Consider the following 17143-nt stretch of genomic DNA (forward strand, 5'->3'; position numbering starts at 1 on the left):
GAGAGAGAGAGAGAGAGAGAGAGAGAGAGAGAGAGAGAGCATATATAAAATGTGAGAGTCTGAGGGAGACAAGGAGGAACAGACTAAGACAAGCACACAGACAAATAGATTAGATACTGTACATCGAAGAGATGTCAACAAGCCGCGAGAAATGCGGAAGTAGTCTGTCAGCAGTTGGGAAAAGATACTCTCGTACTCAACTCATACTTATCGAAAGAATATCAACTTGAAATGCTCAAGAGTACTTCCAGGTTGTTACTTACTTGCGCAAGCAGAGCGCGCAAGTACTGTAATCGGCTGCGTATGTCGGTGGCGTCGCTCGGTCAATCAGGGACCAAGTATATGTTGGTTGGCGTCGCTCGGCCAATCAGGGACCAAGAACAGCGATCGGGCTGGGTTATGTATGTCGGTATACATTCAACCAGCCAATGAGAAACCACTGTTCTCGATGACGTAACTAAAGTACGTTTCAGAATTGGTATAAGGTCATGAATCGGCTGGGTATGTGTGTATGTCGGTGTACTCCACTGGTCAACGAGGGATCACTGCTGACCACTGCTGTATTTCAAACCTATAGACAGCAGCAGAGAGCTTTAGGACAGCAGAGAGCTTTAGGACAGCAGAGAGCTTTAGGACAGCAGAGAGCTTTAGGACAGCAGAGAGCTTTAGGACAGCAGAGAGCTTTAGGAGCAACAGTCGTACGAGCAGTGGTGAGTGCACCTCATGGCGCGCTCTGCTTGCGCACAAGTAGGCCATCCATGGGCTACTACAGCCGTGCATTTCTAGTTGGAATTGAAAAACATATTGGATAGAACTGTCAAAAGCTATACGTTGAGTCTAATAGTATTGGGTTACAATGGGGGTGCCCCAAAAGGGCCTCTACTTTCACTTGTCAGTGTGGTGTATACCCCCAACACTTTGAGTAATAACATCCCACTACATATCCATTACTATTTGTATTTACACTTATGTGATGTCTGGTGATATGTTGATGTTGATTAATTTCCTGATTCCACTCAATAGATAGAGTGAAACAGGCAGTGTAGTTCACCACAGTTCTCCACAGAACTATTGACAGAATTCTCTCAACTTTATTTCTGCGCGTGATTTCTATGTGCAGCTTTGCACACGACCCTGCAGTCATGTCCATTTGGGATTGGAGGGGCGTCGTCGTCTACTAATTAGGATTCTAATTGGTATTTGTGGAGTGTCTATACTGTTGAACTGTATGCTAATCGGGATCAAGTGGCACAACCTTTCAAGTTATGATGAGAATATGGGATTCATCTTCTATGAATACAGTTATGAACAATTCTGCCACATGACTAGTCAGATTCATGACAAGTTTTTGACAGAATTTTAAGTCGATATTGGTAAATGAAGCCCAATATTCTTGTAATTCTTCTTTGTAATGAGTGCGTCCAATATGGCCATCCTGAGGTACCACATTGACTTTTTGAGTGGTGTAAACCACTCCTACAACTGGCTTTGTTAGTTTACGTGTCTGTCTGTCTGTCTGTCTGTGCTCAAAAAATGAGCACGGTTGCTACGGTCACCCAGTTCACCCGGGTGTGATTTCATTACGTCAGACCACAGCTGATCAGGCTATATAAGACCTTACACCACTCAGTTCACACGGGTGTGATTTTTTACTCCACAAAAGATATTTGAAAACTTAAAGATACTAGGTACGTGTAGATTTAGATTACAATTAGAAAACATACATTAACCACTACAGCCCTATATACCGGTCTGTAGCCTACTTGGCTTTGTGTATTATCCGAGAAAGACACAACATTTTTCCTTTTTAAAATCTGCAGTTAATGTCCAAACAAGGTATGACTAATCATGTGATGTGATTTTAAACGCACTTTTTATGTTCCACAATGTGTGTTGTTGTGAACTGAATTGTGTGTGTGTGTGTGTGTGTGTGCGTGCATGCTACATTTCCTGCTTTTAAAATCTAGTCCAATTAAATTGAATTAAATGTAATTAAATAGCCCTGCTCCAGTCTATTCAGTAAGAATCTAATAATATCTGTCATTGCCGTATTGTTGCAAAGAAACTAATTATGTCCTAATGGTTTATGTGAGAGGCTGAGCAACAAATTAGTGACTAATTTGGCCCAAATCCCACTTACCTGACACATTTAAAGATAAAGATTATAATAAATATTATACATACGATACCTTGTGAAACGGCACATTCTGCTTTTTTATGCCATTACTTTTGTATTTTACCAATGTACTTAAGTACATTTTGAGTACTTTTAAGTACTATTTCACTTTAACTTTTTCAACCAATAAAAATGTGTTGAACCACTTTAACCTATTTATTCTTTGACTATTCAAACTTTTGTTGTAGGCCTACTCAAAGATAAAAAACAACACACAAATCATTCAGAATTATTTACCCTATTTTGATCAGATTTGAAATGTGGAGGGCGTCATGCTCCATGGAAAGACAAATTGAGTGTGAAATGCACTTTTCAATGAGCAACTTGAATTAGTTTTCAATTTAAATATATTTGCTGAGCTACACAGATATGACAGGGTCTGGCGTTACCGATGCTGAGTCAACAATAACCTTTAGCACAGTGCAAAATGCTAATTCAATTTAAACAATCTACAACTTTAAAGGGACATTTCACCGCTGGAAGAAACTGCAGGTCACTCGATGTTAATAGTATTTGTAGTAGATAACAGTAGCACAAATTGAAATTTGCACCCTATGGCCAGAAAAATAATGAAGTCTGTGTGTTTGACTGGATTGCTGAATTCCTACAATGCCCATAATGCTTTAGTGCACTTTCCCTCCTTGTGGAGGGGGGGGTGGGGGGGCTGCATTGAGGTGTGACAGTGTAGTCCACCTGGCTGCCTTAACTCCCTTGTGTGTTGTGTGCGCGTGTGCACGTGTGTGTGTGTGTGTGTGTGCGAGCGCACATGCATTTTTTTCACCAAATCTATTTGAGACGGTAACAAGTTGTGAGTGGGGGCGCCTGCTGGCCAAGTGGTCCGGGCGCATGCCACATATAGGCTCTAGCATGACAGCGCGTTACGTGTTCGAGTCCCGTTCATGACGACCTTTGCTGCATGTCTCTCCCCTTCTCTCCCTCCCTCTTTCCTGTCTGTCTTCACAAATAACTAAGGCAAAAAGCCAAAAACAAACAAAAAGAAAGTTGTGAGTGCACACTTCCTTGTGGAGAGGGGGGAGGCTGCATGGAGGTGTGACAGTGTAGTCCAGGAAGGAAGTGAGACCATGTTCATGACAGGTTTTTGGTCATGAACATGGCATCATAACTAAAATATTTTTTTTTTTAAAAGGAGAATTCCATACTAGAAGGCTTTCTTACCATTTTGTAGTTGTTACGTCCCCACCAAAGAGGTCCAGGTGTTATTTTGTGCAAAAGCGCATTATTGGCTATTTCCCCTACCATAAACCCTCAATGGGGGTTGGGTTTTAGTGCTAATCCATCGCTTATTTCCATCAAAATAAGTAGTAAAGTGTGCCGCTTGGGATACTATTTACATTATATACTATTAAATAAAAAGATTTTTGAGTGATGGAAATAAGCAAATTAGCACAACACCCCATAGCCCCATTCAATTCAATGCAATTCAATGCAATTCATTGAGGGCTTATGGTAGGGGAAATAGCTAATAATGCGCTTTTGCACAAAATAACACCTGGACCTCTGAAAGAATTGCATTGAATTGCATTGAATTGAATGTATTGCTGTATTGTGCTTTCTGCTTTGGCAATGTAAACGTATGTTTTCTCATGCCAATAAAGCCCTTTGAATTGCATTGAATTGAATGGGGCTATGGGGCTAATTCACTTATTTCCATCGCTTTCCAAATAACACCTGGACCTCTTTGGTGGGGACGTAAATTGATTGATTGATTGAAATATTTAACAGTTTGCAGAATTACAGTACATTTCGAGCACAAACTCAATACAAAGGCTGTTAACTGTGAGTGGACGACCCAATTAAGCATTACACTTGTTTCCAACAGGGTCCACCATGTTCAATTCATCAAAAATAAATAAAGGTAAGAAAGCCTTCTAGTATGGAATTCTCCTTTAAAGCTGTCAAAATGTATGTCCTTATTTTGTTTTTTTGGTATTCAGACAGCCAGCAATGGGTAAAAAAAATTAGTCTCTGTGACACATCTAGAGGCCACAATCTGCATTCAAAGATTTTCCTAGAAGCTTTACCATTGGTCGATTTGCCTGTCTACTTCCTGATTGGTCATTTCGACCAGGTTTTTTTTCGACCAATGACAAAGCCTCTAGGAACATCTTTGAATGCAGATTGTGGCCCCTAGATGTGTCACAGAGACTAATTGTTTTGGGAGCATTTTACTCATTGCTGGCTGTCTGAATTAAAAAAAGGTCATTACAATTTTGACATACTATTGCTTATAGCAGCTTTAAAATAAGCTCTGGTTGCAAAAGGCTTAAGCTTTGGAAGGACGACAAAGTGAATTTTAGGGCATGCCTTAATACTAAAGGCAAACATTTGGTAAAAATAGACAAACACTCTGTGAAGTATAGCTGACAAGCTCATTGAACACTCTGTGAAGTATAGCTGACAAGCTCCCAATGCATTGAACACTCTGTGAAGTCCGGATTCAAAAAGGCCCACTCCACAGAAACTGCCCTGCTGGCAGTCACAGAAGCACTACATGCTGCCCAGGCTGCTTCCCACTCTGCAGTCCTGATTCTCCTAGACCTATCAGCAGCATTTGACACAGTGAACCACCAGCTGCTCCTAGACACCCTAGCGGATCTAGGCATCGGCGGGACGGCACTAAAGTGGTTCTCCTCTTACCTCACCGACCGGACCTACCAGGTCTCCTGGAAAGGTCTGTTATCATCCCCCCGAACCCTCCAAACTGGGGTCCCACAGGGATCTGTACTTGGTACCCTCCTTTTCTCACTGTACACTAAATCCCTTGGCACTATCATCTCTGCTCACAATATATCCTATCACTGTTATGCCGATGACACACAACTGTTTCTATCCTTCCCCCCCTCTGCCACCCAGGTGGAAGAGCGCATCACTGCTTGCCTGGCTGACATCTCACAGTGGATGTCCTCCAACCACCTCAAGCTGAACCCAGACAAGACTGAGCTTCTCTTCTTCCCAGCTAAGTCCTGCCCGATGCGGGAGCTAACTATCTCCGTAGACAACGCCCTGGTAACGTCTGTCCCAACAGCCAGGAACCTTGGTGTTGTCCTGGACAGTCAGCTCTCGTTCAAAACTCACATCACAGCTGTCACTCGATCCTGTAGGTTCACACTCTATAACATACGACGAATTAGACCGTTCCTCACCCAGGAATCATCCCAGCTCCTAATCCAGACAACAGTCCTGTCAAAACTTGACTATTGTAACTCTCTCCTTACTGGCCTACCGGCATGTGCACTGAAGCCTCTCCAACTGATCCAAAATGCCGCAGCTCGCTTGGTCTTCAACCAGCCAAAATTCTCACATGTCTCCCCCCTGCTCCGCTCCCTGCACTGGCTCCCGGTCGCTGCCCGCACAGAATACAAAACTCTGATGTTGGCATTTAAAGCAACCAAAGGTATGGCTCCCCCATATCTTGCCAGCATGATTGAACCCTACAAACCCTCCCGCGCACTCAGATCAGCCAACGCAGGGAAGCTGGAAGTACCCTCACTAAAAACGCCGGGACAACGCTCCACACGTCCCAAACTCTTCTCCCTTCTGGCCCCAAAACTGTGGAATGCACTTCCCGTTGCAATCAGAACTGCAGCATCACTCCCGATCTTCCGCCGTAGTCTGAAAACCCACCTTTTCAGACTCCATCATGGCCCATAGCACTTACCCTACCCCCCTTAGACAGCACTTCTTAGACTTATATAGCATTTGAAACAGACTTATAGCATGTCATGTAGACAGCACAATAAGTGCATTGTATGTAGTCATAGCACTTCATAGTATATATGTACAGCATAGTATAGCATATATGTGTAGTTTATATGTATAGTGTCATTATATAGATATGTTCTAGTTATAGTTTATATGTATAGTGTCATTATATAGATATGTTCTAGTCACGTTCTTAGCTTACGCATGTTTCGCGATAAATGCATTTTTACATATGTGATGTATTCCCATGCTTTTTGTTCTTGCCTATTGTAAGTCGCTCTGGATTAAGAGCGTCTGCTAAATGCCTAAATTGTAAATTGAAGTATAGCTGACAAGCTCCCAATGCATTGAACACTCTGTGAAGTAGCTGACAAGCTCCCAATGCATTGAACACTCTGTGAAGTAGCTGACAAGCTCCCAATGCATTGAATGCAATGCGTTGTGAGTTTGTTTAAGACTACAGACTAATAGCATAGATATTGGTCTGGAACTTCGGTTTATTAATTTCCAAAATGTCCCGCTTTGAATAGTGGGCTCTGATTGGTCACTCAAAACTCACAACGAGGAGCGCCAGACCAATCTGCTCAGTGCTGGTTTTTTTAGCTGTGGCAGATTTGTCTTGTTCCCAGGCTATTGTACATCAGCTATTTTCCGGTGATTAGGTTTGGTGTAGATGTAGAGTAAACTTAAGGCCTATTCATAGTCCAGTTTTCAGTGAATAGGTCACCACCAAAACGGTGGTTAGTAAAAACACAATTGGCATGCTCACTTTTCTGTAATTACGGCCAATCACACTTGCCGTCTTCAATTTTCTGCCCTCACTTTTTATCCTCAATACGTACTTTGCTCAGCCAATCAAATCATCTCAATTCCATGCTCAGCCAATCAAATCATCGCTAAAATTCACACCCACACACAAAGCAGGGCATAGGAGGGGCTAGCGCCCCTCAAAAACTTGCAAATGAGATACAGTAATTAGTGTGGATGAAAAACACAATAATTATGATTAAAGAAAATGGGTTCCTTTCTATAATCATAATTATTGTGTTTTTCATCGGATTGCCTTGATTGATAGCAGATGCTCAAAATCGGGAAATTCAACAATAGGTGTTTCCGGATACAGATCACGGATACAGGAAGCATCGTCTCCTCCAAGCTCCAATTGGCGACAGACACTGAACAGAATTTAGCTAATGCCTTTAGCTCTCGACTTGGGCATTCTTGCAATGCGGGAGTTATGAGGCCTCTCATAACAAATGTATAGACATTAACGAGGCTAAGCTACCGCACGCACACGCACACGCACACACACACACACACACACACACACACACACACACACACACACACACACACACACACACACACACACATTCTATCACTGCAAGCATTTTACTTTGTCAAATTGGAGAGATTGAACCTAACTAAATACATTTCTATGAACTTAGAAGTTCACCAACATAAATTGCTCGGTAGGTCAGTTAACCGTTGCTCTACTGGAAACTATGCAAGAAGGTCATATTCACTGATTATAACATTTTATTGTGCCAAATTAGTTTGTTGTTAGAAGACATCATTAATACAATAACAAAAAAACGATAAAATCTTAACACTGAATTGTGTCTATAGTTGACATACCTTTTATGATTGATCGTTATTATGCAATCACTAAATGCCAAGTGCACTCTACTAAAAAAATCTAATGCAAAATGAACTGCCTTGTACACATTGTACATCGTATACAGTAGTTCGCTTTGTACACTCAGTAGCACTCATATATGATGTATACAGCTGCCATAAAGCAGAGCTGTCTTTTAATGGAAATGCCAGACTGCATTAGAAGTTACATCATCTACTTCAACCTGAGCCACGCTGGGAAGCAAGCGGGGGAAGTGGTACCGCATCAGGACACCCGTCCTCACACTTTAAATAACATCTTTCCTTAGTATAGCCATTACCAGTAAAATGAGAGACATGGTCATAAGGCTAGACAGGCCCTATTAAAGCTGTTGCTTTAATAACCTCTGCCCAGAGCCAATGCACTGAAGAAAACTGTATGTAAATGTAAAGCGCCATTGCATACTGGAATGTGCAGGAAGAATAGTCTCCAGATGATGTGACTCACACGATGTGAGCTTGTAGATATGGCACACTACACACTCTGTCTTTCTTTTATCTGTTGTATTGTGTTTTTATATGGACATAGTGTTGGGTGCTGGCACATATGCACACATGGCATCAACGCATGGTGCTGTGTGCTGGCACACTATACACTCTGTCTTTCTTTTATCTATATTGTATTGTAATGCATTGTATTGTACTGTATGTGTCATTGTATGTTTAGTTTTACTACCATTTTAAGAGCCTGCTCAGGGACTACAGATTAAATTAGCTTATGGCTAACTCTGGCACATTTACATGGAAGCGAAAACTGAAATGTTGATTAATGAGCATTGTCCCTGTCAAATAAATAAATAAATAAATAAATAAATAAAATAAATAGATATGCTATTTAGGAAATGTTTAGGAACATCGGGGTTGAAGTGCATCAGACATTGGAGGGTGTTTGTTACCAGGAGCAGTTGTCACAGGTGTCTACTGGATGGTCAGTGATGTGTGTAATGTTCAGTTGGCCGTCCAGTCCGTTCCATCTGGCTGCCTTAACTCCCTTGTGTTGTGTGCGTGTGTGCTACAAAAATCACAAAAACATGAGTTTTTTTTCACCAAATCTATTTGAGACTGTAACAAGTTGTGAGTGGGGGCGCCCGCTGGTCAAGTGGTCCGGGCGCATGCCACATATAGGCTCTAGCGTGACAGCGCGTTGCGTGTTCGAGTCCCGTTCATGACGACCTTTGCTGCATGTCTCTCCCCTTCTCTCCCTCCCTCTTTCCCGTCTGTCTTCACAAATAACTATCAATAAAGGCAAAAAGCCAAAAACAAACAAAGAAATGTTGTGAGAAAAAGTTGTGAGTGCACACTTCCTGCGCAGTTCAGTTGGGCAAGTCAGGCCAATAAGTGCCGCCTACGCCCATGCTTTCCGTGATGCGATGACCGGAGAATTTACACGGACAGCGGACACACGACATTCACGGAGAAACAACACGGAACAACAACAACACAACCTGGCCAGCACGGAAAGCACACGGTCAGTGGGCAAAGATAAAGTGTGTGTGAGTGTCTTACTCGGATCGCACTGCGACACAGACGCATGCCGCTAGTCGAGCTTATAGTCTGGTACAAATGATCTTACAAGTCATGTGATAAAGGGCGTCAAACAGCTTTTTGATATTCCATGTTGTTTGCCTGTAATTGACTTCCAGAATTAATTGGAGTGGCCTATTTCTCACAGAAATGACATATCATGAACGCAACATTTAATCAACCCCTTGTTGGAATCACATGTTGAGCACACCTCCAAAAGTACTTTCACATTTGGCCATGGGCCCCTCAAATGTGAAAGTTGCACCGTAGAAATGTTATTATGCCTGCAGCTTTCTCGCAAGGAAGCATCCTCTTCTCCTTATATGTGCTGCCACTTGGTCACATCATTAGACGCCATAATGTTAATTATCACTGCTATGCAGATGACACCCAATTATCTGTTTCACCAGACGACCCCAATGCCCTGAGTGATCTCACTTCCTGTCTCAATGACATCCATCTTTGGATGTGTAATAACTTTTTAAAACTTAATTAAGGAAAAACTGAGATCCTTCTCACTGGTCCCCAGTCTGAGAACATAATAATAATAATAATAATGCATTTTATTTATAAAGCGCTTTACATTCTTACGAATCTCAAAGTGCTACAAAAATTAAAATCATGGCAAAAAAGAATAAAATAAAATACAATAAAAGAAGCGTAGGCAACATCATTAGCAGTAAAACATGTTTAGGGAAAAGCTTGCCCATGTTTAGGGAACAGCTAATGCTTGGATCCCTGGCTAGACATGTCAAAACAGAGGTCACAGACCTGGGTGTGACTTTAAAATTTTCATTTTCATTTTAGTAAGGTCACAAGAACAGCTTTTTTTTCATTTAAGAAACATGACTAAAGTAAGACCTTTTTAAAATCAGAGAGATGCAGAAGTACTTGTACATGCTTTTATCACAAGCCGACTAGATTATTGCAACTCCCTTTTCACAGGACTAGCGGCAGCTAGAATTTTAACAAATACCAGAAGAAGAGATCACATTAGTCCAGTCCTGTCAACACTATATTGGTTACCAGTATCGTTTAGAATAGTTTTCAAAGCACTTTTATTTGTTTATAAAGCACTTAATAACTTGGCACCTTTTTATATTATGGATTCCATAAATTGTTATGTTCCAACTAGAACACTCAGGTCTTCATCCGCTCTTCTACTAAAATTACCCAAAGCTCAACATAAGAACACCGGTGAGGCCGCCTTCTGGGTCTATGGCCCCAAGTTGAGGAACACACTACCACTGCACCTTAAAAGGGCGACCTCCCTTGCTGTTTTTAAGAGCGAGTTGAAAACTTATTTTTTCAACTTGGCATTTGTTTAAATTGATCTTGTGTTCACTTTCAATGTTCTGTTACAATTTTCCTTACCATTTCTTCTTTTTGTATTTTTATTTGCTAATTTGTATATATTTTGTCTTGTATGAAAGGTGCTATATAAAGTTATAAAGTTTATCATTATTATTATTATTACAACCCACAACTTAACTTACACAGGCAATTCCCAGCCTGGTGGAGATATGCGCTCCTCAAAGCTCCCCTTACTAGTTGTATTTGAGGGCATCAGCGGACACCACCCCCGATCGTTTGTAATTACACTGTAATCGTGTCACATCTCCACAAACATACACCGAACAGAACAAACTCTGTGATGTTCACAAATTGCTGAAATGTTGCTTTCCTTTCAGAAAGAACAGGTACCAAGGTGCATATTTGGCCTGTGTACTGTCTTCAGGTATGAAGCTGTCCTGCATTTCAGGTGCCCTGGGTCTCAAGTTTTAGTTTGCCAATACATACATACAGTAAGGAGACCATGCCTGAGTTCCTGTCACTCATGTCGTGTCTGTTCTGTTCTCCCTCCGACCATTTACACACCACCTCCCAGAAACTCTCTGGTTTACGCAGTATGCAAAAATTTGACTGATAAATTCGATACAATTAATTTGATCGCTCGGGAAAAAAGTTGGGCTCTACCACCATATATAAAAAAATAGATCCCTCATTGGCTCATTGGTTTATTGGAGCGACATGTCTACATTGAAGGCAGGAAGTCAAGCGGAAGTGCTCACTCAAGTGACGTCACTCATGCGTGACATGCGACTCTTCCATGTCTCTCACTGCCACTCAAGTGACTACTGGCCAATCGCTACGCAAGGAATCTCAGGAAAATGTTGCCTTCAACAGAGACACGTGCCCCAGAGCCGGAAGAGGCGTCTACCTTTTTATGTCTATGCGTGCTACCCCCTCTATCACTCCTTCTTGGATATAACAACATCAGATTAAGGTAAGAAAATGGCTAGTCCGGAATTCACCTTTAATTCACCCTTTGTCAGCCTTCTGATTGGTCCCTGACTGACTAACCAGCAGGCTCTTCTGCCTTGTTCCGCCCTGGTTCCACCTTGTTTATGTTGAATTTGCTAAAACATCATTTTTGGGAAAAACTGAAAACAAACATGATATGCAGAGTCACCATGCTGCACCTGTGATGTTCCTTTTTTCTGACACCAAGTTTAAAATATCAGAATATCAATACGAAGCAACTGAAAAACACGTTATTTCAATGGTAGTGGATGGAGAGAGAGGATTTTTGTCCAACCATGAAACGGCAACCAATGGGTGCGAAGAGGGGCACAACCACGGGCGGGACTTGACAAAGGGTGAATTATAACACCCAACATGAGGACTAGTTAAATGTTTCTATAATTCAGTGGTTCTAAAAGTGGGCTTAGGCTTCCTTGGGGAGGGGGTTTCAAATGAACACTTAAAGTTCTGTAACTCTGAAAGTGTGCAAATTGAACCAAATGGACCTGACATAACACCACTATGAGGCTATTGCTGATGTGGGGGACTGGAACAGGAGAAAGTTAGAACATCTGTGTTGGAATATTGCTTCAACTTTTTCTAAATGTAAACTACTTTTGCTAAATGTAAACATAAGCACTTATTTATTATTATCAAACAATTCCCCCTACCTTTTACACTATTAATCTCCACCACCATCTGCTCTGTCCAAAAGTATGCACGCACACGCACGCACGACATGTACGCACACACACACACACACACACACACACACACACACACACCACCATATGGAGGAGACACACAGAACCATATGGAGAAAACATGTCATCTTACACAGTAAGAGTAAGTGTAAAACTTTACTCGTAAGGGCTTTTCACTGTGTAACTATACCCCTCCAAATCTCCCAACTCTCATCGCACTGTAGTCAGGAAATATTATCAGAAAAATGCCCAGTCTTGGGTTTTTCATGATTCTGAATCCATTGCAATCCATTTTTGTTTTTTCATGTCATAAGAAAGCAGGGAATCATAGCTTCAAATTGACACATTGGTTGTTCAGTTTGACCCACCAGTTTTAGAGATATGGCTTATAGAGTAATGTCTTGGAGAAAACAGACTTGAAAGGTTCACTTCTGTGGTCTCTAACATTACACCTAGCTACATGTTTAAGTATTTATTTCATATTTACATGTCGATTTCAGCTCTGACACTTATTTCAGACATGCTATGTGAAGAGTCTGCCTGTGCTATTAACTCATTTTGGGAGAAAAAAAAATAAAAAAAGGTTTTTCTCCTCTGGTGAAAAGCTGGAGATGGCAGGCTCTCAGTCAAATCTGGTCACATTTGTTTTGCACGAAAAACACTCCTTGGGCAAAACATGGATTCAGAATCATGAAAAACCCCTATTTGACCACTCACATGCTACTTAAAGCAGAATGAAATTTTGTCAATTTTGCCAACTTCCAGCAGCTGTCACAGATTCCCCCAGGGAAACTGAATTTTAATATTTGTGAGATGTGTGACACCTTTACAAAACACATTGGCAAATACATGTATTGGTAAGGAATTTATTCTCAGTTTATTCTGCTATGCTTCTCATCTCAGCATCCCTCCGTCACTAATGCTTCCATCTTCTCTCCTCATACCCCTCACCTTGTCCCTTACGCACATTTCACTTTGTCTCTCTGACGCTGTCGATCCATCGTATGACTGACTCGTGCGTTTTTGCTGAGGGTTATACTACAAGGTTACAGCTGACACACACTCGCCTCTTAGTTTAAAAGGTCAAAGTTGAATTGCAAAAGAAATATATTATGTCTGAATATCGATAGCAGCAAAGGGGTGCAGACCTTGACCGAGCTGGCTTTATGGCAAAAGGCTGATTGGGGCCAACAGAATGACTTCTAGAGCGAGCTCACGTCAATCATTCCTTCTACGCACCAGTATCTCAATGACGGCCTCCTGCACTGCTGAGCTGTGCATCTGCAGCACAAACCATGCAAGATAATGCCAGGTGGGGATACCCTGAAATCCATACGGTAAGGGGCAGTATAATTTTCCCGGCATAAGTAATAGAAAACAACAGCCTATTATAACACAAAAGATTACTCACCGCCTTTATTGTCCTCTGTTCGGCATCTTCTCTCTCTTGTGTTTAACTTTTGGATCCTTGTCCTCCATGCATGCACAGGTCCCTCCCCCTCCCTGAAAGAATAAGTAAGAAAACATGGTTGAGAGCGGTGGTGGCAGAAGTACTCACATTTTTGAGGGGCGCTAGCCCCTCCTATGTCCAGCTTTGTGTGTTTGCGTGTACCCCATAGCGATGATTTGATTGGCTGAGCACCCCATAGCAATGATTTGATTGGCTGAGCAATGTACGTATTGAGGATAAAAAGTGAGGACAGAAAAGTGAGGACGCCACAAGTGATCACTTCACACGGGTGTGATTTTTTATTTAAGTAAAAGTATTAATACTACAAAGTAGAAATACACAAGTAAAAGTCTGGAATTCTAAATTTACTTATATAAAAACTAAAATTACAAAAGTTTTGGCATCAAAATATACGTATAGTGCCAAAAGTAAGTGCGCACAGAATGTCCCATTTGTTTTAAAAAACGTATAGAATTAAAGATAGCAGATCTTGTCTTGTCGCTCGCTATGCATCGCATCACGACGTGTTGTAAGCTTGTAGATCGACTATTTTCAAATGTATGTTTTGTAATAATAATAATAATAATAATAATAATAATAATAATAATAATAATAATAATAATAGGCATAATCAAAACTACAAAGTAACTATAGTATTACAATATTTGGATCTGAAATGTATAGTGAAGTAGAAGTAAGTATTGAAAATTGGAAGTACTCCGTTAAAACAATTAAAATAATAAATTAAGGCAAAATTTAAAAAAATATATATCTATTTATATTTTTGGCCTTTTTCCCTATATCTTCCCCTATATTTGATGCTGGGGTGTTTTCCTGCAGACAGACTCTCCCTCTGGGTGTTTTGAAGGGATGTGTGCACTAGTGTTTACAGCTGGGACGCCTCGAGGGCGTATCCTAGTGTGTGGGGGAGGAGGGGGTTTGTGGGGCAGAGAAACGCGATGCAATGTATAATATATTAATATTATATTTCCCCTAAAATATCTATGTAGCACACACAACATGCACAGATTACAAATGAAAGACAATTTATGTTGAGAGTCGAGACTATAAGCCACTGAGCCAGTGAGCCATGTCTTCATTTTACGTGCGGGACTGTGGGACCACGAGCCTCGTGTTATACTGCGATTATGCAAGTTCACTCAATTAACTCACGAATAGATTTAACCAATATTTATTATTGCGTTCGGCTCTGCTACATTTTTCTCCCTGCTCTGCGCAATCAAACACCATCATTAAGCATTAAGAGCAGGGAGATAGATATACAATAAAACCCCCCATGGGGAACATAAATAACAGAGCCCACCGGTGGTGCTGGGGTGGTGGTGGAAACACAAACATCACATAACGACAACCAGGAACCATAAGCAGAAGGAAGGCAGGAAGAGCATGCAGTCTAGTGAGCCTAAGTAGCCCGACCAATTGGTCAGCTAACTGCCACATCAGCGAATGACATGTGGGCCTTGCACACACTGAATACACCTACATAGTAATGCAGCCATTAAGTATACAGTATGTATGCGCCCTTGAGCATGGCATGAAACCCCTCGAGTATATCTGACTGAACTAACTCCGCAAGCCACGTATCATTTACCCTTAAAAAAACCCCACGTCAACTCAATTCCATTGTAACTAAGATATTCGACATACTTTTTTTTAATGCTAAATTAGCCATTATGAGCGCAAATATCCATTGAGTCCCTCCCATGCCCAACAACAACCCATGCACTCGAGTGCATGATGAACTTTACCGTACAGGTTGAGAGTTTACTACAAAACAAACGCACAGTGGGTTGCCTCAGCATACTGTACCATTCAGACAGATCCTATACTTAGCTGTGTTGCCAACAGATAATAGCCGATCTACATGACGTTCTGTTTTCTGGTGTATGACGACACCGTGAGCAACCAAGTGTATCAAACCCTTTACTTTCATGCGATCAGGCCTGTCTTGTCTGCACAGTTTTCAGTGCTTGTTTATGCAATTGCTGGTGAAATGCTTTAGGATGCGAACAACGCCCACTCTCCTTGGAGAGAGAAATAATGAATATGTCAAAACTCCAGCGCTGTAGCAGCAGGTATATCTAAAAGGAAAACATTTCATCGACCGGTGTGTTTGCCTTAAGGTTTATTGGAGTGCTTGTACGTGATATGGCATGGAGCAGATCGAGATCAGAGGTCTGTGTGCACGGAATAAAAAGAGAAGAGGAGGGATTTCATTTTAGGCCTATTTATGATAGATTAGATATCTGTATCTAATCTGTGTGATACATCCTTGAGCTGCTTCGACGAAGAATGAAGCCCGTTATTGCCTCGCCAGAGTTGCAAGGCAATGCTTTTTCAACTCTGAATGAGAGAAAAAGCATGAGAATTGTTCGGACGAGCAATTCAGTCGTATGACGAAAGATAATTTACATCTAAGAATAAGTGGAACAATGATCAGGGTGTCACGACCTCTAGAAATCCCATTTCCATATTGTTAAAAGTATTGTGTCCCTCACATGGTCATGAAGACATCAAGCTTTCATGAACAGCCTTATATAACTCGTAATTACCTATCAAATCACATTACTTTAGAGCTGTGGCTCTGCTGCATTTAATTGGTTTGCTACTGGGACTGCTGTATTGCTCTGACCACGAAAACAGGGCGCACTGAGTCGCACTCTAAGCCCTTACTGTATTCTTCACTGTATGACCGTGTCTCACATGGAGACACTTTTGAGCACTTTTGATGTGTTTTTGGTGCATTGCTCTCCCCAGGTTGGCGGAGGGTGTGGAGAGCCCAGGATCACATTAGATAATTGACACAGGTGTGAAAAATGGGTTACAAAAACGTGTACAAAATAATAATAAAATAAATATATATTTCAAAATATTTTATCCTAAATATATTTTTTAAAGAATTGTATAAATTGTAAAACAAACAAACACATTCAATAAATAAAATATATATAATAATTCAAAACTAGCCAAAAAAAATAGCCAATCTATTTTTGAATACCCCCAAATATCTAAAATGACACGGATGCTTTCCCGGTCCCGTGAACACTCTGAAGGCGGCACAAGTACAACATATTGACACGGTAGGCATGCCGTCAGAAGCAGGCTTGAGCCTCAGCTGAATCTGAAATCTGAATCCCCCCCCCCGCTCCCCCCCCCCCTTTTCCCCTCACTGTATATGTTTCTTTTCTCTTTTTACCTCCTTTATGATGAATTCCTGTTCTGTTCTTTGACTATATAGAAGTGTCTATTTGTACGTCTCTAAATGTTTTGATGAATTGAACATGGTGGACCCTCTTGTAAACAAGTGTAATGCGTAATTGGGTCGTCCACTCACAGTTAACAGTCTTTGTATTGAGTTTGTGCTTGAAATGTACTGTAATTCTGCAAACTGTTAATAAATATTTCAATCAATCAATCAATGAACAACTGCCCGCACCAAGCGATGGGGAGCTTCTGCCATCCAAGTTACATTCTGCATAACTGCTGTCGCTGTCAACATGGTACTATGTAATATGCGTTGCCCAGGAAGTTTAACTTTTCTTAATGTTATGTTCAGGTAAAGTT

At 41.2% G+C, this 17143-nt stretch overlaps 1 protein-coding gene across 3 annotated transcripts in view; it reads right to left on the reverse strand.

Moving 5' to 3' along the window:
* Positions 1 to 17143, reverse strand: part of dlgap1b (discs, large homolog-associated protein 1b) — a 181322-nt gene that overhangs the window by 89962 nt on the left and 74217 nt on the right. For all 3 annotated transcript variants that reach the window (XM_079490055.1, XM_079490056.1, XM_079490057.1), the window contains one exon: positions 13520 to 13611. The gene's annotated coding sequence lies outside the window, so the exon portion shown is untranslated. The remainder of the gene's footprint in view (positions 1 to 13519; positions 13612 to 17143) is intronic.

Source organism: Electrona antarctica (assembly GCF_951216825.1).
Source record: "Electrona antarctica genome assembly, chromosome: 20".
In the NCBI taxonomy this organism is placed as follows: Eukaryota; Metazoa; Chordata; class Actinopteri; order Myctophiformes; family Myctophidae; genus Electrona; species Electrona antarctica.